This window comes from Pseudophryne corroboree, chromosome 1, assembly GCF_028390025.1.
Source record: "Pseudophryne corroboree isolate aPseCor3 chromosome 1, aPseCor3.hap2, whole genome shotgun sequence".
Classification (NCBI taxonomy): domain Eukaryota; kingdom Metazoa; phylum Chordata; class Amphibia; order Anura; family Myobatrachidae; genus Pseudophryne; species Pseudophryne corroboree.
Genome location: NC_086444.1, coordinates 742,711,071 through 742,736,525, shown reverse-complemented (window position 1 = coordinate 742,736,525; position 25,455 = coordinate 742,711,071). Strand labels below are relative to the sequence as shown.

Sequence of the window (25,455 nt, the reverse complement as noted above, 5' to 3'; positions counted from 1 at the left end):
AGCGTTCGCCCAGACACTCCCCCGTTTCTCCAGCCACTCCCGCGTTTTTCCCAGAAACTGTAGCGTTTTTTCACACACTCCCATAAAACGGCCAGTTTCCGCCCAGAAACACCCACTTCCTGTCAATCACATTACGATCACCAGAACGATGAAAAAACCGTGAGTAAAATTCCTAACTGCATAGCAAATTTACTTGGCGCAGTCGCACTGCGTACATTGCGCATGCGCATTAGCGACTATTCGCTCCGTTGCGACCAAAAAATAACGAGCGAACAACTCGGAATGACCCCCATAGTATGAATTCAAGAGTACATAAAGTTACTAATATATAAGTATAGCCATTTCTTGTAGTCTACTACTACTACTACTGTTTTATTGCATCCTGTGCTACTGCAGTTTAAAGAAGTACTAAAGATTTTCTTTTTGGAATTAGCTGATTTGTTGTACTTGCAGACACAGTACATAAAAATAATACAGTAATATTTGGTGTGTATAGAGCAAAGATTGTGTTCTGTAGTGGGATACCAAGGGAATTGTTCAGGTGATGATGTTTCTTTATCTTATTTAGTGATCAAGTTATTGATGTCAGTGCTCTGAGACTCACATTGCTCCTCCCTCTCTACCCCTTCTTTCCTGCCTCTTTTAAGTCTAAAATTAGGGCACATACATCTAAAATCAGTTGTAACAGGAGTCTGTGCAACTAGTGACTGCCAGGACCCTACAGACTGAAGAGTGCATCACTGGATCCAGGTAACTTTTTACATGTTAATTGTTTATTATTCCTAAAAGGTGAATATTTTGTTAACGAATATGGGAAATGAACCTCGCACATGGCAAAAAAGTGGTGAAAGGCTTACCTTTCACAGTCACACCCGCTCAGACCAGGGCAAAGGGGATTGTCTAGGCTGGATAAACAGACCAAGTCCTCTAGAGGTTTGGCACACACAAACGCCAACCTCTAGAGGACTTGTTATAAAATATGCTTATCTATCTATTCAGGTGATAAAGACTGGGAGCATTAGTACTCAAAATAGCGTCTTGTGTGTACAGCACAAGAACTGTAGATCCCAATGTTGTTTCGGTATCACAATAACCACTAAATAGTCTACACGTGTAAATCTGCAGAATATATGCTAGAACTGATTGATAGTTGCCTCATCTCCCAGTAAAGAAAAACAATCTGTCTAGTAATACTATAGATCTATAATCCCACAATATGTACACATATATTATTGCTGGAAAATGTATACATTGCCATCCATATGTGGAGTTTTTATGAGAAAACAGATTTCAGCCTTTAAATAATCTAGTAAAATGTTAGTGTCACAAGAGAAGTTATCGAATGACCTACTTTACAGAAAACAGTGCTACGTCCCTTCACCAGAGGAAATAGAGAAATGTCTCTCCAATCACTTTAATAATTATCATGACTGCTCTGTCGATGGTGCTATAGCTGCTACTGTCCTCATACTGTAGCTCATACCATTATGTGACTCTATGTGCAGACCTATGATGTGAAATATTTCTCTGCATAATAAATTCTACTTGAAGAAAAAACTATTTGAAAATATTAGTTGTAGAATTACTATAAATATTGGAAGTCTGAACAAGGCTCTTTGGTCCGTATGTAGCCTTCTGAGATTTGTTAGTCTCTCTACCCACATGAGAACCTTCACGTATGATATCTTATTGACATTAGAATCTGTTCTTCAAACCTATATTTATAACATGTTTGTCGTATATATTTATTAATAATTGTAATATGCTCCCAAAAAAATTAACATTCCTTATCAACACATGTAGCACCAATAAGGAATATTTTTCAGGGTTATTAATTAAGCTTCAGTACATAGGATTCCCACCAAGGCCCTAACTGTGTGAAGTTTGTATATTCTCCCTGTGCTCCAGTTTCCTCCCACAATCCAAAAATATACCGGTAGGTTAATTGGCTACCAACAAAACTAACCCTAACGTGAATGTGTGTGGTGTACTTGTGGTAGGGAATATAGATTGTAAGCTCCATTGGGGCAGGGACTGATGTGAATGGCCAAATATTCTCTGTAAAGCGCTGTGGAATATGTGTGCGCTATATAAATAACTGGTAATATATAAATAAATAGTGTTAGCAGAGCTAAATAAATCCAGCATGAGTAATTTTAGTACACCATCAATTCAGTAATAACATTTATTCCATAAATCAAGTCAACAATATAAGTTAAAATAAATTAGAAATGACGCAGTATATCACACAAACAACCTAGAAAACAATTAGAAATAGTGTCTGGAAACATGATATCCCATACAGTTAAAGCGGTAGGTAATGTGGTAAGTAGATTTTATCCTAAAAATTTGGCAAAGAGCTGAAGGTTTTCTATTCGGTGAAAGACTTTATAAATGGAGTCAGAATATTAATGGTATGCACACTGTTTTAGATTAAAAATAAATTGTACCATCCCAATCATATATATTTAAAAAAGGTTGCACAGAGGTTACAATGCAGCAATAAAATGTATATTTTTGTGTAAGAATACTTTGAGGTGCATTGCAGGTATCAATATAATATTAGCCCATTAAAAAAAATTGAGCTTCTCTTGATTTCCTGTAGATAAATTGTTGTAGAGGAGATTTGTACGATTGCTTGTGGAATACATAAATGAATACAAAATATATGGCATTTTGTACGGCCCCAGGATGCCCGATTTTATAGTGTAATAGAACTAACATGCTTATATACTGTTGTGAAGAACCACAAAGATTATCAGATAAGGAGTCTATATACTAAGCCTTGGACGGAGATAAAGTACCAGCCAACCAGCTCCTTTTCAAGCACAGCCTGTAACATGGTAATTAGGAGCTAACTGGCTGGTACTTTATCTCCGTCCACTTTATCTCCATCCAAGGCTTAGTAAAAAGCCCCCACAGATACTTATAATGATTGTCCATGTGCACAGAACTGTGGAACTCAGCTGTTGGTTTGAATCAGTGATCTTCTTATGTTCTACTTGATGATAATGTACGACTGCTGACAGGCAGATATGCTGAATTCCTCTGGTTATTACCTCTTTTTCAGGTAATATAAGGAGCAATTGTTCATCAATAGAGTCACTTTAGATGATCACAGCCAGCAAATAAAATAAAAAAGTGTGCACAAAGAATACTGTAGGCAGTAGTTAAAGACTGACGCGTTTCTTAGCACACTTGGAATTTCCTCAAAGTCATGAGTTAGTCATGTTTACGTCACCTTGGTGAGTCCATTTTCCCACACATTCCCATCCATGGGTACTTTGTACATGGCTACCTTTCTGTACCCATGTTGTAAAGTGAAAGGAAAGTTTCATCAATAAAACAATGTAAATTACTGTAGGTTATAACAATATTGCTATAAGTAAAAAAGAACTTTTTTTTAATTAAGAGAGCATCTGTAATGGTCTGCACTACCACTCCTGGTGCTATATATATATATATATATACATAACGTTAATGCAGTCCCCTGGGTGTAGCTATGTACACTCAATCACCCTCCAGAGACCAGGCGGCACTCCACGGATTTTTTAAGGAAAATAACTTTTATAAATATGCTCAAAAATTCAATACATGGTGCAAAAGCAAAGCCGACGTTTCAACGCCTCACAGGCGTTTTTTTCAAGGTGCACAGTGCTAGAAGAAAAAGAAAAAGAAAAACAAACTTTTGGTTTGTTTTTCTTTTTCTTTTTCTTCTAGCACTGTGCACCTTGAAAAAAAACGCCTGTGAGGCGTTGAAACGTCGGCTTTGCTTTTGCACCATGTATTGAATTTTTGAGCATATTTATAAAAGTTATTTTCCTTAAAAAATCCGTGGAGTGCCGCCTGGTCTCTGGAGGGTGATTGAGTGTACATAGCTACACCCAGGGGACTGCATTAACGTTATTTCCTTCATTGGAAGGCACCCCGGTGGCTGATTATTCTGTGAGTGCCTGCTATTTCACTTCTTGTTATATATATACATATATACACAGGCGCGCACGCAGGGGGGGTTTCCGAGTACCCAGAAACCCCCCCCCAAGCAGCCGATCTATAGGAAATCAGCTTGACGTTTTTCTTTTCTTTATACAGCCCTGCCGCTTCACTTCACAATCACAGTCAGTGTCTCCCTGCGCAGGATCACATGAGCCGCTGGCTACTGCATGTAGGGGGAGCTCGCTGCAGCTCCTCTAAGGCAGAGAGGAGACAGGTGCATGATCACACTCCCTGCCAGCGCCGGCCAGAGCCCACAGGACAGTCACCCTGTCTGGACTGCAGCGTGCCAGCGGGGACTAAGGTGACTTACATCGCCGATGACCGCATCATTAACTATGCAGTACCGGCATACTGTAGTAGGGGGGGGCGGGGGGGGGGGCGCCGGTTCTGCATAGTACATGCTGCGGTCATCGGCCGCCAGCATGAGTGCGGGAACCGGGAGGGGACGGGCCGCGGACGCTGATATTTTATATTATATTTTATTGTTTATTATATTATGTATTTTTATGACTGTGCAGAGTCTCTGTCTATATGGGTGTTGATGGGAAAAACGAACAGCCTTCCTGTGTGTGCTGCTGCTGCCTGCATGTGTGTAGGGGATGGGTTGTGGGGGTGGTGGACAGACTCGTGGTGCCTATGCTGCCAGTATGGAGGGGGGGAGTGATCATGGTGCCTGCATGCTGATATATTGGGGGAGGAGAGTTGTGGTGCATCAGTCCATGTGGGGGAGGGTGGGTTGTGGTGCTTCAGTCCATGTGGGGGAGGGCGGGTCGTGGTGCGTCAGTCCATGTGGGGGAGGGCGGGTCGTGGTGCGTCAGTACATGTGGGGGAGGGCGGGTCGTGGTGCATCAGTCTATGTGGGGGAGGGCGGGTCGTGGTGCGTCAGTCCATGTGGGGGAGGGCGGGTCGTGGTGCGTCAGTCTATGTGGAGGAGGGCGGGTCGTGGTGTGTCAGTCCATGTGGGGGAGGGCGGGTCGTGGTGCGTCAGTCCATGTGGGGGAGGGCGGGTCGTGGTGCGTCAGTCTATGTGGGGGAGGGCGGGTCGTGGTGCATCAGTCCATGTGGGGGAGGGCGGGTCGTGGTGCGTCAGTCTATGTGGGGGAGGGCGGGTCGTGGTGCGTCAGTCCATGTGGGGGAGGGCGGGTCGTGGTGCGTCAGTGCCTGTGCTGTCAGTTTATGCTGGGGGGGGGGTGACTCATTGCAGGAATAATCAGGCAAGAGATGAGGAGTTCTCCGACACAGAATAATGACATCACACGGGGGTGCCTGACCACCTAATACGGAATTGAGTAACACTGAAACGTCGGTGGACCATTCGTCTTTTGCCTGATTATTCCTGGAGTGCTGCCTCCTAAGCAATTGTATATTCTGTAGTTTTCTTATTTGTGAAGGCACCTGCACTCACATTATGTTATATACTGAGAGGAGTGCTATGTATATATACTGTATACACAGGTTGAGTATCCCTTATCCAGTATATATACACACACACACACACACACACACACACACACACACACACACACACACATTACTGTATATATATATATATATATATATATATATATATATATAGCAACGTGGATGTGTCAGCGGCACTTGTGAGTACAAATTACGAGTAGTACTATTGCACAGCGTCTTTGTTTCAGTTTTATTAATCAAAACCGTCTTCAGGAATGTAGACGCTATGCAATAGTACTTCTCGGAATTTGTACCCACATATGCCGCCGACACATCCACGTTGCCGATTATCATCTATCATTTATTTGGATGGCATCGGGTCATGTATAGAAGGGAGCAGAGCCGGCCCTAACCAATATGATGCCCTAGGCAAGATTTTGTCTGGTGCCCCCTAGCACCACCGCTGGTTCCGCCTCTCACCTTGCACCTCTTTCCCAGCACCATCACTCCTCACCCATAGCAGTCCTTATTTTGGTGTTTGTACCCCCTATATTTTAAATAGGAACAGTTCACACATTTGGCGCACAGCCCAAAAAGGGGTGTATTTTTGCTGGCAAGGGTCATGGCCACACAATAGTAACCCCAAATCCAATTACGCCACACAGTACTGCAACTTTATTCACATTTGATCATGCAATAGTGTCCATAATTCATATTACATCCCACAGTAGTATCACTATATCTTATAAACGTTACTCCTCACAGTAGACCCCCTTATTCACATTACATCACACTGAATTGCTCCTTATTCACATACCACACCCTATTGCTCTTTATTCACATTAGACGACAAAGTAGTGCCCTTTCTATACGCAACGCCATAGTAGAGCACCTTATACACATAATGCCACACATTAGTAATGCATTTATACACAATTCCACACAGTAATGCCCCTTACACATATGAGACACATTAATGTTCTTATAAACATAATGCGCCTTACACATTATGACAACCTTTATTAATGCCCTTTTACACATACCTGTAATGTCCCTTACACATATGTCGCACATTAATAATGCTCTTATACACATAATGACACACATAATGCCCCCTACACAATTGCTGCACATTATTAGTGCCCCTATACACATGATGACACACATACAGTAGTACCCTGTTACACATATGCCGCACATTATTAATGCCCTTATACACATAATGACACACATAATGCCCCCTACACAATTGCTGCACATTATCAGTGCCCCTATACACATAATGACACACATACAGTAGTACCCTGTTACACATATGCCGCACATTATTAATGCCCTTATACACATAATGACACACATAGTGCCCCTTACACATATGTTGCACATCATTAATGCATTTTTACATGACATACATAATGCTCCTTACACATATTCCGAACACTACTGCACAACCAACCCACTCACATGCACACAGCACTCACACTTCCACTAACACTGTGATCTCTGCCTCTGCTTGGATACAGATGTGTCCTCATAAATCTTGCCTCAATGCTAACGTTGGGCACCTTTTTTTATGAAAATGCATCTTATTTGCATTGCTATGTGGCTAGGATGCACAAGCAGCTTCTGCTGATTAAACTGATATGCAGCATGCCTATATTCTGTGTGCGACTGTGGCTGTATCTGCATATGAAATGCTACACACAGAATATAGGCATGCTGCATATCATTTTAATCAGCAGAAGCTGCTGATGCCCCTAGGCATATCAAATGCCCTAGGCAATTGCCTAGTTTGCCTATGCCTATGGCCGGCTCTGGAAGGGAGGGAAGGAGTGCCGGACATCAGATAGATAGAAAAAAATAAAATAAGAATTTATATATATATATATATATATATATAAACAAAGGACAAAAGGCTGCACTATATTGATACTATATTCCATATAGTATCCAGTGTATAAAAGACCAATGTGTGTATTAATGTTCAGGGTCATTACTAGGTTCTTCTACCACTCCCCAGACTCCCGCACTTGCTCTAATGTTCTGCAGAGTGGGAGAATGTGGATTACATTTGGAAACCCCCCCCCTGGAAATCCTGCGTTTGCCACTGATACAGTCACAGAAAGGGCACTCTGGGATGTCCAATTTATGGGCCGGGGTGCCTTCCAAGGACATAATAGACCAATGCAGGTGTCCCTTAGAGCAAGGAACAGGCGGCACTCCTCCGGAGTTTGTACAAAAGAAAGCTGGTGCTTTATTTAAACGACGTTTCAAGGCCCACTGGCCTTTTCATCAGGTGCAAATATGCACCTGATGAAAAGGCCAGTGGGCCTTGAAACGTCGTTTGAATAAAGCACCAGCTTTCTTTTGTACAAAGTCCGGAGGAGTGCCGCCTGTTCCTTGCTCTAAGGGACACCTGCAATGGTATATATATTGGCATCTTTACTAATCATTGCGCCGTCTCCCCAGCATACTATGAACTGAACTGAGCATCACCGATAACGGAAGTGACGCGATGCGTTCCACAGCGCGAACCGGAAGTGACGTATTTGCGTTCCACACTCGGTTAAACTCCAGTCTAAAAACATTTGTTATATCTATAACAAACTCATTATGCTCTAACTAAGATATCCTCGCCATCTCCAGACTATAAAAGAGATTAGTTTTGAATCATTTTACTCCACTAAAAAAACCGGAGGAACTCACAGGAAGTGAGATCACTTCCTCACATGTGACCCCATTCCTTAGGATAAAAACCCCAGGACTCCCATAACATGTCATCCCCTTGAAGAAGTCCTCATTTCAGGACGAAACGCGTTGGGACAGGGACTGGATGCCCACCCCTTTCTGACTTCCTATCCGTGGACAGATAAGCCATGTTTTTATCTTACTTTCTGTACGTTTGATACCTGCATTCATGGATGAATTTTAATCCAATACCCATACCTGTGGACAGATAAGCCTATTATATTCCTTTATATTGTACGATTAATACCTGCACTTTCTATTTTTGAATCAGCTGCTATATATGTCCTTTTATTTTGTGTACTGTTTTATTTATATATGTGACCTGCATGTTCTGGCAGGAGTGTGTTCATTAAACTATTGTTTTTAACTAAACATAGTTTCTTCTTTTAAAATTGGAACCTGCACAGTTCCTATAAATTGTTTATTCTGAAAAACATCTGTGGAAATTTGAAAACAGTACACACTATGTTTATTTTATCTCTCCTTTACATGTGCTGTCTATAAGAGTCATCTACCAGAAATACCCGCAGCTAAGTTTATTATAATTTATCTGTTTTATTATCACAAATCTTTTTCACGAGGAGTGAGTCACCAACACTACCAGGCGCTTTTTTATACTTCATTTTTTAATGTTTATCTTTATATTGTTTTAAAGCTGCCACTTACGTATATGTGAGGAGTGTTAGGTGTGACCATTTAGTCATTATATCCCTTTGCTTTTAGGGGTCTTACTGAATACACCTAGGCGCTATTCTCTATTTTTTCACTTAAATCACTTATTACTGTCTAGCTGCCGGTTATTCCCTAGACCTTCCTTGCCATGTTAAAACACAGAGGCCTTGACAAAAGAAACAATCTGTGTCAAAAAATCTTTAATGAAGATAATCCTACAGCCCAACAGCCGGGCAAACAAACAGATGACATAGACGAACTATTTTGGGAAACAGAGAGATTATTGACCAAAGAAATTAAAAGCTGGTGGGAAATAAAAGGACTAGAACACTATATCGCAGCTAATAGAGTTCCAAGGGGTCTCCGGATACAAAAAAACCCCACTTTTGGGATTGAAGACCAGGAATTCATATCCAGTTGGGATAAAATCTTACACGAGTGTTCAACTAATTTAATGAAATTGATTATTTCTGAAAAATCCAAGACTCTCCAGAAATTGGAAGAGGAATTATTACTTAAGGAAACACTCTTGTTACCCCATAAAGATAAAGAAATTTTTAAGGCTAATGATCTGACCCTCACTAAGAAACTCGAAAAAATCGAAGAAGAAGTCATAAAAGGGAAGGAGAGAAAATTCCAACGAGATAAACAGGATTATCTCAACAATAGAATTAAGAATTGGAGTAGATTCACCACTAATAGAACGGAAAAAAATCCGATTTACCAAGACCCGAGACAGCGAGGCTGGAAAATCACACCACGCCAACCAAGATTAAGACAAAATCTGGGAATACAGAGAACTTATACACCACAACACAAGAAACTCAATATGGCCAACAGATTCACTGCCCTTCAGCGACAAGAGTCAAACAGTGACTCGGATTTTTTATCCCCCGATCCACACACCACCAACCTAGAGTCACAGAAGAAAACATTCTTTCGAGAACGGTTCAAGAAACCCTCACCAATAAAAAGGACCTTCGTAGAAGAAGAGGCACCCGAGGCAGCGGGCGGACAAAACGCGAAAAGAAAATACCAACAGAATTAGAAAATACGTCCAATGGAATTTTTAACCTCTCGCAACACAAACTTAATGAATCTGAAAAATCATTATTGAGTAAAGGACTGAAATTCGCACCATCAAACCAGATGAACAAGTTCAATACTTTTATAGACCTTAATAAATTTACTAGAAACCTCACACTGAAAAGACACTTTGCCAAAAAGGAAAACGACAAAAATCCTATCCCTGAATCAAAATCAGGCTTAAAAAGAAAATCAAAATATTATCCGCTAGAATCCAAAGGACACCATATTGCCATATTCCAAGATCTAGTGAAGAAAGACTTATGTGAGCAAGACCTTCCACCTATAAAACAGAACAATTTGAAGAATCATGAGAAGCAAGCCCTGAAAAACCTGAAGACAAATCCTGAAATTGTGATCAAGCAGGCCGATAAAGGAGGAGGAGTGGTCATTTTAGACAGATCAGCGTATGAGAAAGAAGCTATTCGTCTTCTAAGTGACATCAACTCCTATAAACAATTACTTCAAGACCCCACACAACAGTACACTGAGGATTTGAGAATCTTGTTGATACATTATCTACATTGCTCTGTCCTGGAAAAAGAAGAGTACCAGTTTTTGATGATAACATCCCCAATTATTCCAATTTTTTATTATCTTCCCAAGATACATAAAAACATGACAAATCCCCCGGGCAGACCAATTATCGCGGGCATAGACTCCCTAACCTCACATTTATCGGAATACATTGACCTCTTCTTGAAAAAATATGTAATTGAATTACCTTCCTATCTAAAGGACACCAACAGTGTACTGGAAACTATAAAAAACATCATCTGGAAAGATACTTACTTGTGGGTGACGATTGACGTAGAAAGTCTGTACACATGTATTGTACACGAAACTGGAATTACTGCTTGCAAAAAATTCCTGGACAGGGATACTAGTTTAAGTACGACACACAAAAAAGCTATTTGTGATTTTATCAGATTTATTCTGAGTCACAATTATTTTAAATTCAAAGAGTCCTTTTACCTACAAACACGTGGAACAGCCATGGGGACTATTTTTGCCCCCAGCTTTGCCAACCTTTTAATGGGCAGCTGGGAAGAAGAGAACATCTTCACGAATAATGCATTTGTCGACCAGTTGGTGATCTACAAAAGGTATATCGATGATATACTGATCATCTGGGAAGGAACAGACTCCTCATTCCTGGACTTTTTTCAGAAGATATCAGCTAACCAATTTAATCTGAAATTTACAGAAAAGCATAACAAAGAGAAAATCGAATTCCTGGATCTAATATTATCATCAAAAGAAACTAAAATCATCACGTGTAACTTCATAAAAAAGGTTGACACGAACAGCTACCTACACTTCAAAAGCTGTCACCAAAAAAATTGGAAACAAAACATTCCATATTCACAATTTTATCGGATTAAAAGAAACTGCAGCCAGAGGGAAGATGAGGACCACCAACTACAGCTGTATGCCAAGAGATTTGCTGAAAGGGAATATCCAGAAGAAATCATCTCAAAAGCCCTGGAAAAAACTAAGAAAAATCCAATACAGAATTCTCAAACTAAAAATAATCAGGTGCTTCAACGGCCATCCATCCCTTTTGTCACAACATACAGTTGTCATGAAACAGCCATTAAACAATCATTGAGCAAACATTGGAACATCCTTATGATGGATCCTATCCTCAAAGACATTCTTCCCTCTCAACCACATATTGTATATAGGAAAACTACTAACTTGAAGGAAATTCTAGCACCAAGTCTTCTGAAAACAACAAAACCAGTGTCGACATTGAAATGCCATGGAAGTTACAAATGCGGCAAATGCATAATCTGCAAATTAGTCCACAGAAACAGAAAAACTTTCTTCAACAGTGACAACACAAAAGAATATACTATTAAATCGTTCATCAATTGCAATTCCACTATGGTGATCTATTTATTGGAATGCACGTGCGGTCAGAGATATGTCGGAAAAACTAAAAGATGTTTGAAAATACGCATCCAAGAACATGTAAGAAACATAAAAAATAAAGTTTCAACGCACGTGATTTATAGACATTTTGAAGAAATGCACAACTCCAACCCCGATAACCTCACCTTTAAAGGTATTGAAAATGTGACCTTGGGTGAAAGGGGCGGAGACATCTTGAATAAATTGTCACAAAGAGAGATGTTTTGGATCTTCGAGCTGAATACTATGTCACCCCAAGGATTTAACGAGGGATTCGAAATTGCTCCTTTTCTTTAAATTCATCCTCACCTTCTAGCCACTCCCCCAATTTCCCCCCCCCCCCCCCCCCCCTCCCCCCGGCTATTTTCCTTTATCACTTATATGGCACTTTATTACCACTAATTTTAAATCAACAATTATTCCATATTAATTAATTTATTATCACTATTTTTAAATGAACTATTAATAAGGATTATTCCTCACCAAAAGAATATTTCATAAATATTTTATATATATATATTTAAGCGTCTATGAATATTTGCGTTCCAACATTTATAGATGAAATCCATCCATCAAAGATGGCCGTGCGTTCCAACAACAGGATGTGACGTCGGCGGAAATGAAATATCCGTTTTCTGCTTATCAGGCCGGAAGTGACATCGCGTTACAACGATATTTGAAACCAGATTACTGAACAATGAACTGACAATGAACTTGTTTGGCATCTTTACTAATCATTGCGCCGTCTCCCCAGCATACTATGAACTGAACTGAGCATCACCGATAACGGAAGTGACGCGATGCGTTCCACAGCGCGAACCGGAAGTGACGTATTTGCGTTCCACACTCGGTTAAACTCCAGTCTAAAAACATTTGTTATATCTATAACAAACTCATTATGCTCTAACTAAGATATCCTCGCCATCTCCAGACTATAAAAGAGATTAGTTTTGAATCATTTTACTCCACTAAAAAAACCGGAGGAACTCACAGGAAGTGAGATCACTTCCTCACATGTGACCCCATTCCTTAGGATAAAAACCCCAGGACTCCCATAACATGTCATCCCCTTGAAGAAGTCCTCATTTCAGGACGAAACGCGTTGGGACAGGGACTGGATGCCCACCCCTTTCTGACTTCCTATCCGTGGACAGATAAGCCATGTTTTTATCTTACTTTCTGTACGTTTGATACCTGCATTCATGGATGAATTTTAATCCAATACCCATACCTGTGGACAGATAAGCCTATTATATTCCTTTATATTGTACGATTAATACCTGCACTTTCTATTTTTGAATCAGCTGCTATATATGTCCTTTTATTTTGTGTACTGTTTTATTTATATATGTGACCTGCATGTTCTGGCAGGAGTGTGTTCATTAAACTATTGTTTTTAACTAAACATAGTTTCTTCTTTTAAAATTGGAACCTGCACAGTTCCTATAAATTGTTTATTCTGAAAAACATCTGTGGAAATTTGAAAACAGTACACACTATGTTTATTTTATCTCTCCTTTACATGTGCTGTCTATAAGAGTCATCTACCAGAAATACCCGCAGCTAAGTTTATTATAATTTATCTGTTTTATTATCACAAATCTTTTTCACGAGGAGTGAGTCACCAACACTACCAGGCGCTTTTTTATACTTCATTTTTTAATGTTTATCTTTATATTGTTTTAAAGCTGCCACTTACGTATATGTGAGGAGTGTTAGGTGTGACCATTTAGTCATTATATCCCTTTGCTTTTAGGGGTCTTACTGAATACACCTAGGCGCTATTCTCTATTTTTTCACTTAAATCACTTATTACTGTCTAGCTGCCGGTTATTCCCTAGACCTTCCTTGCCATGTTAAAACACAGAGGCCTTGACAAAAGAAACAATCTGTGTCAAAAAATCTTTAATGAAGATAATCCTACAGCCCAACAGCCGGGCAAACAAACAGATGACATAGACGAACTATTTTGGGAAACAGAGAGATTATTGACCAAAGAAATTAAAAGCTGGTGGGAAATAAAAGGACTAGAACACTATATCGCAGCTAATAGAGTTCCAAGGGGTCTCCGGATACAAAAAAACCCCACTTTTGGGATTGAAGACCAGGAATTCATATCCAGTTGGGATAAAATCTTACACGAGTGTTCAACTAATTTAATGAAATTGATTATTTCTGAAAAATCCAAGACTCTCCAGAAATTGGAAGAGGAATTATTACTTAAGGAAACACTCTTGTTACCCCATAAAGATAAAGAAATTTTTAAGGCTAATGATCTGACCCTCACTAAGAAACTCGAAAAAATCGAAGAAGAAGTCATAAAAGGGAAGGAGAGAAAATTCCAACGAGATAAACAGGATTATCTCAACAATAGAATTAAGAATTGGAGTAGATTCACCACTAATAGAACGGAAAAAAATCCGATTTACCAAGACCCGAGACAGCGAGGCTGGAAAATCACACCACGCCAACCAAGATTAAGACAAAATCTGGGAATACAGAGAACTTATACACCACAACACAAGAAACTCAATATGGCCAACAGATTCACTGCCCTTCAGCGACAAGAGTCAAACAGTGACTCGGATTTTTTATCCCCCGATCCACACACCACCAACCTAGAGTCACAGAAGAAAACATTCTTTCGAGAACGGTTCAAGAAACCCTCACCAATAAAAAGGACCTTCGTAGAAGAAGAGGCACCCGAGGCAGCGGGCGGACAAAACGCGAAAAGAAAATACCAACAGAATTAGAAAATACGTCCAATGGAATTTTTAACCTCTCGCAACACAAACTTAATGAATCTGAAAAATCATTATTGAGTAAAGGACTGAAATTCGCACCATCAAACCAGATGAACAAGTTCAATACTTTTATAGACCTTAATAAATTTACTAGAAACCTCACACTGAAAAGACACTTTGCCAAAAAGGAAAACGACAAAAATCCTATCCCTGAATCAAAATCAGGCTTAAAAAGAAAATCAAAATATTATCCGCTAGAATCCAAAGGACACCATATTGCCATATTCCAAGATCTAGTGAAGAAAGACTTATGTGAGCAAGACCTTCCACCTATAAAACAGAACAATTTGAAGAATCATGAGAAGCAAGCCCTGAAAAACCTGAAGACAAATCCTGAAATTGTGATCAAGCAGGCCGATAAAGGAGGAGGAGTGGTCATTTTAGACAGATCAGCGTATGAGAAAGAAGCTATTCGTCTTCTAAGTGACATCAACTCCTATAAACAATTACTTCAAGACCCCACACAACAGTACACTGAGGATTTGAGAATCTTGTTGATACATTATCTACATTGCTCTGTCCTGGAAAAAGAAGAGTACCAGTTTTTGATGATAACATCCCCAATTATTCCAATTTTTTATTATCTTCCCAAGATACATAAAAACATGACAAATCCCCCGGGCAGACCAATTATCGCGGGCATAGACTCCCTAACCTCACATTTATCGGAATACATTGACCTCTTCTTGAAAAAATATGTAATTGAATTACCTTCCTATCTAAAGGACACCAACAGTGTACTGGAAACTATAAAAAACATCATCTGGAAAGATACTTACTTGTGGGTGACGATTGACGTAGAAAGTCTGTACACATGTATTGTACACGAAACTGGAATTACTGCTTGCAAAAAATTCCTGGACAGGGATACTAGTTTAAGTACGACACACAAAAAAGCTATTTGTGATTTTATCAGATTTATTCTGAGTCACAATTATTTTAAATTCAAAGAGTCCTTTTACCTACAAACACGTGGAACAGCCATGGGGACTATTTTTGCCCCCAGCTTTGCCAACCTTTTAATGGGCAGCTGGGAAGAAGAGAACATCTTCACGAATAATGCATTTGTCGACCAGTTGGTGATCTACAAAAGGTATATCGATGATATACTGATCATCTGGGAAGGAACAGACTCCTCATTCCTGGACTTTTTTCAGAAGATATCAGCTAACCAATTTAATCTGAAATTTACAGAAAAGCATAACAAAGAGAAAATCGAATTCCTGGATCTAATATTATCATCAAAAGAAACTAAAATCATCACGTGTAACTTCATAAAAAAGGTTGACACGAACAGCTACCTACACTTCAAAAGCTGTCACCAAAAAAATTGGAAACAAAACATTCCATATTCACAATTTTATCGGATTAAAAGAAACTGCAGCCAGAGGGAAGATGAGGACCACCAACTACAGCTGTATGCCAAGAGATTTGCTGAAAGGGAATATCCAGAAGAAATCATCTCAAAAGCCCTGGAAAAAACTAAGAAAAATCCAATACAGAATTCTCAAACTAAAAATAATCAGGTGCTTCAACGGCCATCCATCCCTTTTGTCACAACATACAGTTGTCATGAAACAGCCATTAAACAATCATTGAGCAAACATTGGAACATCCTTATGATGGATCCTATCCTCAAAGACATTCTTCCCTCTCAACCACATATTGTATATAGGAAAACTACTAACTTGAAGGAAATTCTAGCACCAAGTCTTCTGAAAACAACAAAACCAGTGTCGACATTGAAATGCCATGGAAGTTACAAATGCGGCAAATGCATAATCTGCAAATTAGTCCACAGAAACAGAAAAACTTTCTTCAACAGTGACAACACAAAAGAATATACTATTAAATCGTTCATCAATTGCAATTCCACTATGGTGATCTATTTATTGGAATGCACGTGCGGTCAGAGATATGTCGGAAAAACTAAAAGATGTTTGAAAATACGCATCCAAGAACATGTAAGAAACATAAAAAATAAAGTTTCAACGCACGTGATTTATAGACATTTTGAAGAAATGCACAACTCCAACCCCGATAACCTCACCTTTAAAGGTATTGAAAATGTGACCTTGGGTGAAAGGGGCGGAGACATCTTGAATAAATTGTCACAAAGAGAGATGTTTTGGATCTTCGAGCTGAATACTATGTCACCCCAAGGATTTAACGAGGGATTCGAAATTGCTCCTTTTCTTTAAATTCATCCTCACCTTCTAGCCACTCCCCCAATTTCCCCCCCCCCCCCCCCCCCCTCCCCCCGGCTATTTTCCTTTATCACTTATATGGCACTTTATTACCACTAATTTTAAATCAACAATTATTCCATATTAATTAATTTATTATCACTATTTTTAAATGAACTATTAATAAGGATTATTCCTCACCAAAAGAATATTTCATAAATATTTTATATATATATATTTAAGCGTCTATGAATATTTGCGTTCCAACATTTATAGATGAAATCCATCCATCAAAGATGGCCGTGCGTTCCAACAACAGGATGTGACGTCGGCGGAAATGAAATATCCGTTTTCTGCTTATCAGGCCGGAAGTGACATCGCGTTACAACGATATTTGAAACCAGATTACTGAACAATGAACTGACAATGAACTTGTTTGGCATCTTTACTAATCATTGCGCCGTCTCCCCAGCATACTATGAACTGAACTGAGCATCACCGATAACGGAAGTGACGCGATGCGTTCCACAGCGCGAACCGGAAGTGACGTATTTGCGTTCCACACTCGGTTAAACTCCAGTCTAAAAACATTTGTTATATCTATAACAAACTCATTATGCTCTAACTAAGATATCCTCGCCATCTCCAGACTATAAAAGAGATTAGTTTTGAATCATTTTACTCCACTAAAAAAACCGGAGGAACTCACAGGAAGTGAGATCACTTCCTCACATGTGACCCCATTCCTTAGGATAAAAACCCCAGGACTCCCATAACATGTCATCCCCTTGAAGAAGTCCTCATTTCAGGACGAAACGCGTTGGGACAGGGACTGGATGCCCACCCCTTTCTGACTTCCTATCCGTGGACAGATAAGCCATGTTTTTATCTTACTTTCTGTACGTTTGATACCTGCATTCATGGATGAATTTTAATCCAATACCCATACCTGTGGACAGATAAGCCTATTATATTCCTTTATATTGTACGATTAATACCTGCACTTTCTATTTTTGAATCAGCTGCTATATATGTCCTTTTATTTTGTGTACTGTTTTATTTATATATGTGACCTGCATGTTCTGGCAGGAGTGTGTTCATTAAACTATTGTTTTTAACTAAACATAGTTTCTTCTTTTAAAATTGGAACCTGCACAGTTCCTATAAATTGTTTATTCTGAAAAACATCTGTGGAAATTTGAAAACAGTACACACTATGTTTATTTTATCTCTCCTTTACATGTGCTGTCTATAAGAGTCATCTACCAGAAATACCCGCAGCTAAGTTTATTATAATTTATCTGTTTTATTATCACAAATCTTTTTCACGAGGAGTGAGTCACCAACACTACCAGGCGCTTTTTTATACTTCATTTTTTAATATATATATATATATATATATATATATAGATATATAGATATATATACAGAAAAAAGAAGAGGCGGCACTTCCAGCGTTTTTAAAGTGCAAAAAATATCTTTTTAGTCAAGAACGAGACCCCCCGAAACGTCGTTCTTGACTAAAAAGGTATTTTTTGCACTTTAAAAACGCTGGGAGTGCCGCCTCTTCTTTTTTCTGTATACATTGGGGATTCATTTTCTCATGGAGGGCAACCCAGCAAGTTATTTATAGGTGACGCTGTCCCTTTGAGTGCCGGGTTGTATCGCTATATATATATATATATATATATATATATATATATATATATACAGTGGGGCAAAAAAGTATTTGGATAGCCACCGATTGTGCAAGTTGACCCACATAAAAAGATGAGAGATGTCTGTAATTTCCATCATAGGTACGCTTCAACTGTTAGAGACAGAATCTGAAAAGAAAAAAAAAAACAGGAAATCACATTGTATGTTTTTTAAACAATTTACTTGTGTATTCTTGTGGAACATAAATATTTGGACACCTACCAAGCAACAAGATTTCTGGCTCTCACAGACCCATTTCTTCTTCTTTAAGAAGCTCTTCTGGCCTCCACTTGTTACCTGTATTAATAGCACCTGTTTGAACTGGTTATCTGTATAAAAGACACCTGTCCACACCCTCAAACAGTCAGACTGCTACCTCTCCACCATGGCCAAGACCAGAGAGCTGTCTAAGAACACCAGGGACAAAATTGTAGAACTGCACAAGACTGGGATGAGCTATTTGACAATAGGCAAGCAACTTGGTGAGAATAGATCAACTGTTGGTGCAATTATTAAAAAATGGAAGAAATAAAAGATCACTGACAATCTCCCTTGACCTGGTGCTCCATGCAAGATCTCACCTCGTGGGGTATCAATGATTTTAAGAACGGTGTGGAATCAGCCCAGAAATACATGGGGGGACCTTTTCAATGACTTCAAGTGAGCTGGGACCACAGTCACAAAGGTTACCATTAGTAACACACTACGTCGTCATGGATTGAAATCCTGCAGCGCCCGAAAGGTCCCCCTGCTTAAGCCAGCACATGTCCAGACCCGTCTAAAGTTTGCCAGTGACCATCTGGATGATCCAGAGGAGGATTGGGAGAATGTAATGTGGTCAGATGAGAGCAAAATCAAACTTTTTGGTATAAACTCCACTCACCGTGTTTGGAGGGAGAAGAATGATGAATGGCATCCCAAGAACACCATACCCATTGTGAAGCATGGGGGTGAAAACATCATGCATTGGGGCTGCTTTTCTGTAACAGGGACAGGATGACTGATCCGTGTTAAGGAGAGGATTAATGGGGCCATGTATTGTGAGATTTGGGGCAAAACCGCCTTCCCTCAGTAAGAGCATTGAAGATGGAACATTGCTGGGTCTTCCAGCATGACAATGACCCCAAACACACCGCCCGGGCAACTAAGGAGTGGCTCCGTAAGAAGCATTTCAAGGTCCTGGAGTGGCCTAGCCAGTCTCCAGGCATCAACACAATAGAAAATCTGTGGAGGGAGTTGAAAGTCTGTGTTGCCCGGCGACTGCCCCAAAATATGACAGATCTAGAGAAGATCTGCATGGATGAGTGTGCCAAAATACCTGCTACAGTGTGTGCAAACCTGGTCAAGAACTACAGGAAGCGTTTGACCTCTGTAATTGCCAACCGAGGTTATATTACAAAGTGTTGAGTTCAACTTTTTGATTGTCCAAATATTTATTTTCTGCTAGAATATATAAGTAAATTGTTTAAAAATCATACAATTTGATGTCCTTGTTTTTTTTTTCAGATTCTGTCTCTCACAGTTGAAGTGTACCTATGATGGAAATTACAGACCTCTCTCATCTTTTTAAGTGGGTCAACTTGCACAATCGGTGGCTGTCCAAATACTTTTTTGCCCCACTCTATATAATGTAAATATATTTTCACCGTAGCTGCAAGTGATTAAAGGGTTTGTTTAGGACCCCAAATAGGCAGACATAAAGTAGATAAGTAAAATTACTGTGCTTGGTGAATAAAAGATCATTCTTAGCTATAAATAATAAACCAAATTAATTATAGTTCGCTGCGTGACTTCCAATATATGGATGGGAAAATCGTGCTTAAATCAACAATATTTAAAAAAATATATCAGACAAAACATACAAACATGGGTTAATAATGGGCAATTAAATTGTAGAGAATAGATGTGGTTTCTCTTGTAAATGCCCAATTATTTAAAAATAGACAAAAGATACAAACATGGATACATTCATCATTCTATTAGTAAGTAAAATTGTTATATAGTTACAATTTCTCCACAGGCTCTATTTTAACTTGTTACTTCAAGCTTCTCCAGACATAATACAAGTCAATATAAAGCTGTTTCTAATTATACCAGAAGTGATATTATAGCAGTTTGATTATTGAAGCATATAGAGTGGTATATACAAGATGACAAAAATGCCGGCATCCCGGCTATTTGTATTTGTAACTAGTTAGCCTGTGTGTAATTACCCCTCCACAGGGCTGTTACTAGGGATTGGGGGTGGGGCTAAGGGGGCATGCGCCCCGGGTGCAGGATTTGAGGGTGTGCCAAGGAGTTACAGAGGAGCAGAGTTTTTTTTTTTTTTTTTACCTGCAGTGCTGTGCTGCTCCATTGAAACAGCAGACAGTTCCCGGAGCAATATCTCTGACCCACCTGTCTGCCCGCAGCAGGCTCGATTGCTGTGCGGGTGAGCCCCAGTACCTGGGATCTCTCCTATGCCGGCTACGGTCTTAAACTCTCTTCTTTGCCATGTGATGCGTAGGGCATTTGAGGCACCTAGGGATTATTGTCCATTAGTATTCCCTTTTTTGAATTTTTTTTTTGATAACCTGATTATTTTAATCTGACAGGGTTTGTTTGGGTTTTTTGGGACAGGATGGTTTGGACTCCAATTTACTGCATTGCCCCAGGTGATGAAAATCCTGGTAGCGGCCCTGCCATCCAGACAGTTTGTATTATATTCTCTGCAGCCATGAGATCTCAGTAAATTTTCAGGAGCTTTAATCTCAAAATGCACTCTCTCCATGAGCAGCAATGTATAATACCTGAAAGTCCACTTCAGGCTCTTAGGGGGACACTAGATATTGAGGGCTTCGAGTCAAGTGTTTGTTCCCAGATTGTAAGTCATACGTGTACCAAGTTTGGTGTAAATTGCACCAGGCATTCTGGGGTTATGCTGTCTGCTGAAATACTCTGTGCTGCTGCCTCACCCCTAGGTGTGCTAGGGGTGTCTTCCCCCCACAGTGTTTGTTCCCAGATTGTAAATCATATGTGTACCAAGTTTGGTGTAAATTGGTCCAGGCATTCCGGAGTTATGCTGTCGCCTGATATACTCTTTGCTGCTGTCCCACCCCTAGTGGTGCTAGGGCTGTCTTACCCCCCACAGTGTTTGTTCCCAGATTGTAAGTCATCTGTGTACCAAGTTTGGTGTAAACTGGGGTTATGCTGTCTCCTGATACACTCTGTGCTGCTATCCCACCCCTAGGGATGCTAATGGTATTTTACCCCAACAGAGGACCTCATTCCGAGTTGTTCGCTCGTTAGCTGCTTTTAGCAGCATTGCACACGCTAGGCCGCCGCCCTCTGGGAGTGTATCTTAGTTTAGCAGAATAGCGAACGAAAGATTAGCAGAACTGCTACTAAATAATTCCTTGCAGTTTCTGAGTAGCTCCAGACCTACTCACAGATTACGATCAGCTCAGTCCGTTTAGTTCCTGGTTTGACGTCACAAACACGCCCTGTGTACGGCCAGCCACTCCCCCGTTTCTCAAGACACTCCCGCGTTTTTCCCTGACATGTCTGCGTTTTTTAGCACACTCCCGGAAAACGCTCAGTTACCACCCAGAAACGCCCCTTTCTTGTCAATCACTCACCGATCAGCAGCGCGACTGAAAAGCGTCGTTCGAACACCAGCATATCTACTAAGTTTTGTGTAAAATAACTTTGCGCATGCGCAGTTAGCAACAAATCGCAGCATAGCGAAAAATCGGCAATGAGCGAACAACTCGGAATGACTCCCAGTGTTTGTTCCCAGATTGTAAGTCATATGTGTACCAAGTTTGGTGTAAATTGCGCCAGGCATTCCAGAGTTATGCTGTCTGCTGAAATACTCTGTGCTGCTGCCTCACCCCTATGTGTGCTAGGGGTGTCTTCCCCCCACAGTGTTTGTTCCCAGATTGTAAGTCATATGTGTACCAAGTTTGGTGTAAATTGGTCCAGACATTCCGGAGTTATGCTGTCGCCTGATATACTCTTTGCTGCTGTCCCACCCCTAGGGGTGCTAGGGCTGTCTTCCCCCCACAGTGTTTGTTCCCAGATTGTAAGTCATCTGTGTACCAAGTTTGGTGTTAATTGCACCAGGCATTCTGGGGTTATGCTGTCTCCCGATACACTCTGTGCCGCTATCCCACTCCTAGGGATGCTAATGGTATTTTACCCCCACAGTTTTTGTTCCCAGATTGTAAGTCATCTGTGTACCAAGTTTGGTGTAAATTGTGGCAGGCATTCCAGAGTTATGCTGGAACATACATATACACATACATACACACATCCATTTTTGTCGATTTCCGTGGATGGACAGTGACAATTATAAAACCGGTTCTTAGCAAGCACTTGGGACCTAAGGAGAAGCTATCTGCCAAGTTTCAAGATTGTAAGCCTTGTGGTTTCAGAGATTTCGTGATGAGTCAATCAGTGAGTCAATCTCCTTTTTTGTCTTTTATATACTGTATATAGATTTACAAGGTGTCATAAGGGTTCCATAGCTCATTGTAAGGGTTCCATAGCCCGATACTAAGGGGATAGAATAAACATTATGTAGAACAAGAACAATTTTTTAGAGACTGTTCCTCAACTTTCTATAAATACAGTACATCTGTATAATATGCAGTTAACATACATATGTAGACATAACAAAGGTGAGAGAGCTCTGCTCGCAAGAGTTTATAGTCAATAGAGATTGGGCGGAAAATTCACATTGTTCCCTGTATAAGCATACAGCTTTATGAGAAGAAAATGAAACATAACTTTGTGGACTTTGCTGTTTGGGTTTGCATTTTCTAAAGCTCGTAATAAACTTTTCTAACTCCTATGCATTATTTGCATTATAAAACATGCTTTGCACTGTAACACCCCTTTACCTGGGTTTTCTGGGTAATGGTGTGTATTTAAACACTTCCCACTTTGCAATGCTTATCACCTTGCACTTCTCTTGGTATTAGTGCCTCCACCCGAATCTTGACGTGACGTGCTCTTTTGGGAAATGTTCAATTTCAGGAACACCAGAGGGAGATTCGGGAAACCCCCTGCCCACCACGTGTTTAGACCGCCCCCACTACAGGAATATATAACACGGATATGTTGCAAAAGCCACCCTGGCACATTTATTAAAGGGTCTGGAATAGCAATTGCTTTTATGCATTTTACTATAGTAAGATCAATAAAAGAGGACATATACTAAATAGACATAGAAACATATTGAACAGTCAGTAACACACACACACACACACACACACACACACACACACACACACACACATCTAAAGGGTGTATAATGCAGTAATAAGAACAAATGAACATAACACATGAATCTGCTTTCTCCTGTCTGTCTGTCTGTCCCTTCCTGAACTATGCCAGGTGAGCAAGCCCAGGTGGTGAAACGTACGTCAACTAACGGCCTCACGCACGGACTCCTCACTGCAGGAGGAGCCGTGACCAACAGCAGTTATTCAGAACGGCTGAGCGGCATTGATCCATCGAGTTCGGGGAGATCGCGAGTGGTAATGTACAATAACCTACGGGTCAGACTCACTCACCCGACACTCCCCACATCCTCTCTCTTCCTGTCAACTCTCACCTTCACGGACGGACACCTGGTCTCCGGTGGCGCATCCGGACCCTGCAAGGCAAGTGGCAACAGGGTTTGCCTAACACCACATACGGCTTCTCAGGCTGCCGTCCGCTGTCTTTCTTTCCACGGCACAACCCACGATCCCACTCTCATCTGTCCTCCGCTCCAATGATGAGGTCAGACAGCAGATGTGATCAGTGAACTGGAGTGCCGACTATCTTTCGCCTTTCAGAGTTATAGTTTCACATTTGACCAGCTACTTGTATGCAATCTTGATAAAATAATAAGTACCAACGTATATAAAACATGGCAACAAACAAGGCGCAATTATTGTGGAAATAAATACCTGTGATTTTGTTTTAATTTGTGCCTATTAAGATAATATCAATTGTTTTCCAGCAACTGCCATGTTTTTCATTAGGAGCAGGTCTGTTCTGTGCAATCTCACTGCACAATTTAAATGTGTTTAAGTGATGCAGTTTTATTAACACAATTGTGATCTAGCCTATTACTGTGGGCCTTTTCATTTCATTTTCGGACTCTGGCTCGGACCCAAGTGGCGCATTTAGGACCCTGCAAGGCTCATAAGCATCAGGGCCCATCTAACACCACGTTGGGGTCTCTAGCCAGTGTGCCAGTTCTACCTTTTTTCCGTGACGCAGTCGACGGTCCTACTCTCATCTTTCCTCCGCTCATGGATGAGGTTAGACAGCAGATGGGACTAGCAGACTAGAGTGTCACTATCTAATTTTCTACTATCCATGCCAGCACAATTCCGTTTTTTCTTTTTTTGCATTTGTTAGATTATACCTAACAACAACATTAGTGTGTTAGCCTTTCATTCAAGATACAAATGAATCATTTTGGAGACAGAGTGTTGCAGTAAAACTTAATTGTAACTATGCATTTTCTAACAGACATGGAGAGTACTTTCTTTTTGACATGGAAGAGATGTCAAAACACAGATTAACATTGTGAAATATGGGGAGAAGCTGATCTCGCATGTATAGCAGCATTTATCTGCCAGGTGTAATCTAAACAGCTATTATCAGATGTGATCTTATATGAGATATTGAATTAGAATTTATCTATAAACTTTCTGATTGCATAGACTTTATATCACCAATATCATCTCTGCTGCTCACAGGATATTTTTGATAGATTACTATCATTTTTTGTCATTAATTTCTGTGATTACTGCTGCTTATTGGATAAGTTTGATAGATTACTATCATTTCTCTTATCACCCATTTTTGAGCAAAATATATAAATAATTTCAAGATGATAACATTTGCTCTTCTTGATTTATTCATATTTTTACCACTGTTTAAAAGGGGAATAATCAATTGATACG

General features: G+C 40.1%; 1 protein-coding gene across 2 annotated transcripts in view; it reads left to right on the top strand.

Annotated features, from left to right (window-relative positions):
- The first annotated feature begins 652 nt into the window (after positions 1–652).
- Positions 653–25,455, top strand: part of LOC134941996 (tyrosine-protein kinase ZAP-70) — a 220,095-nt gene continuing 195,292 nt past the window's right edge. For both annotated transcript variants that reach the window (XM_063932145.1, XM_063932147.1), the window contains exon 1: positions 653–750. The gene's annotated coding sequence lies outside the window, so the exon portion shown is untranslated. The remainder of the gene's footprint in view (positions 751–25,455) is intronic.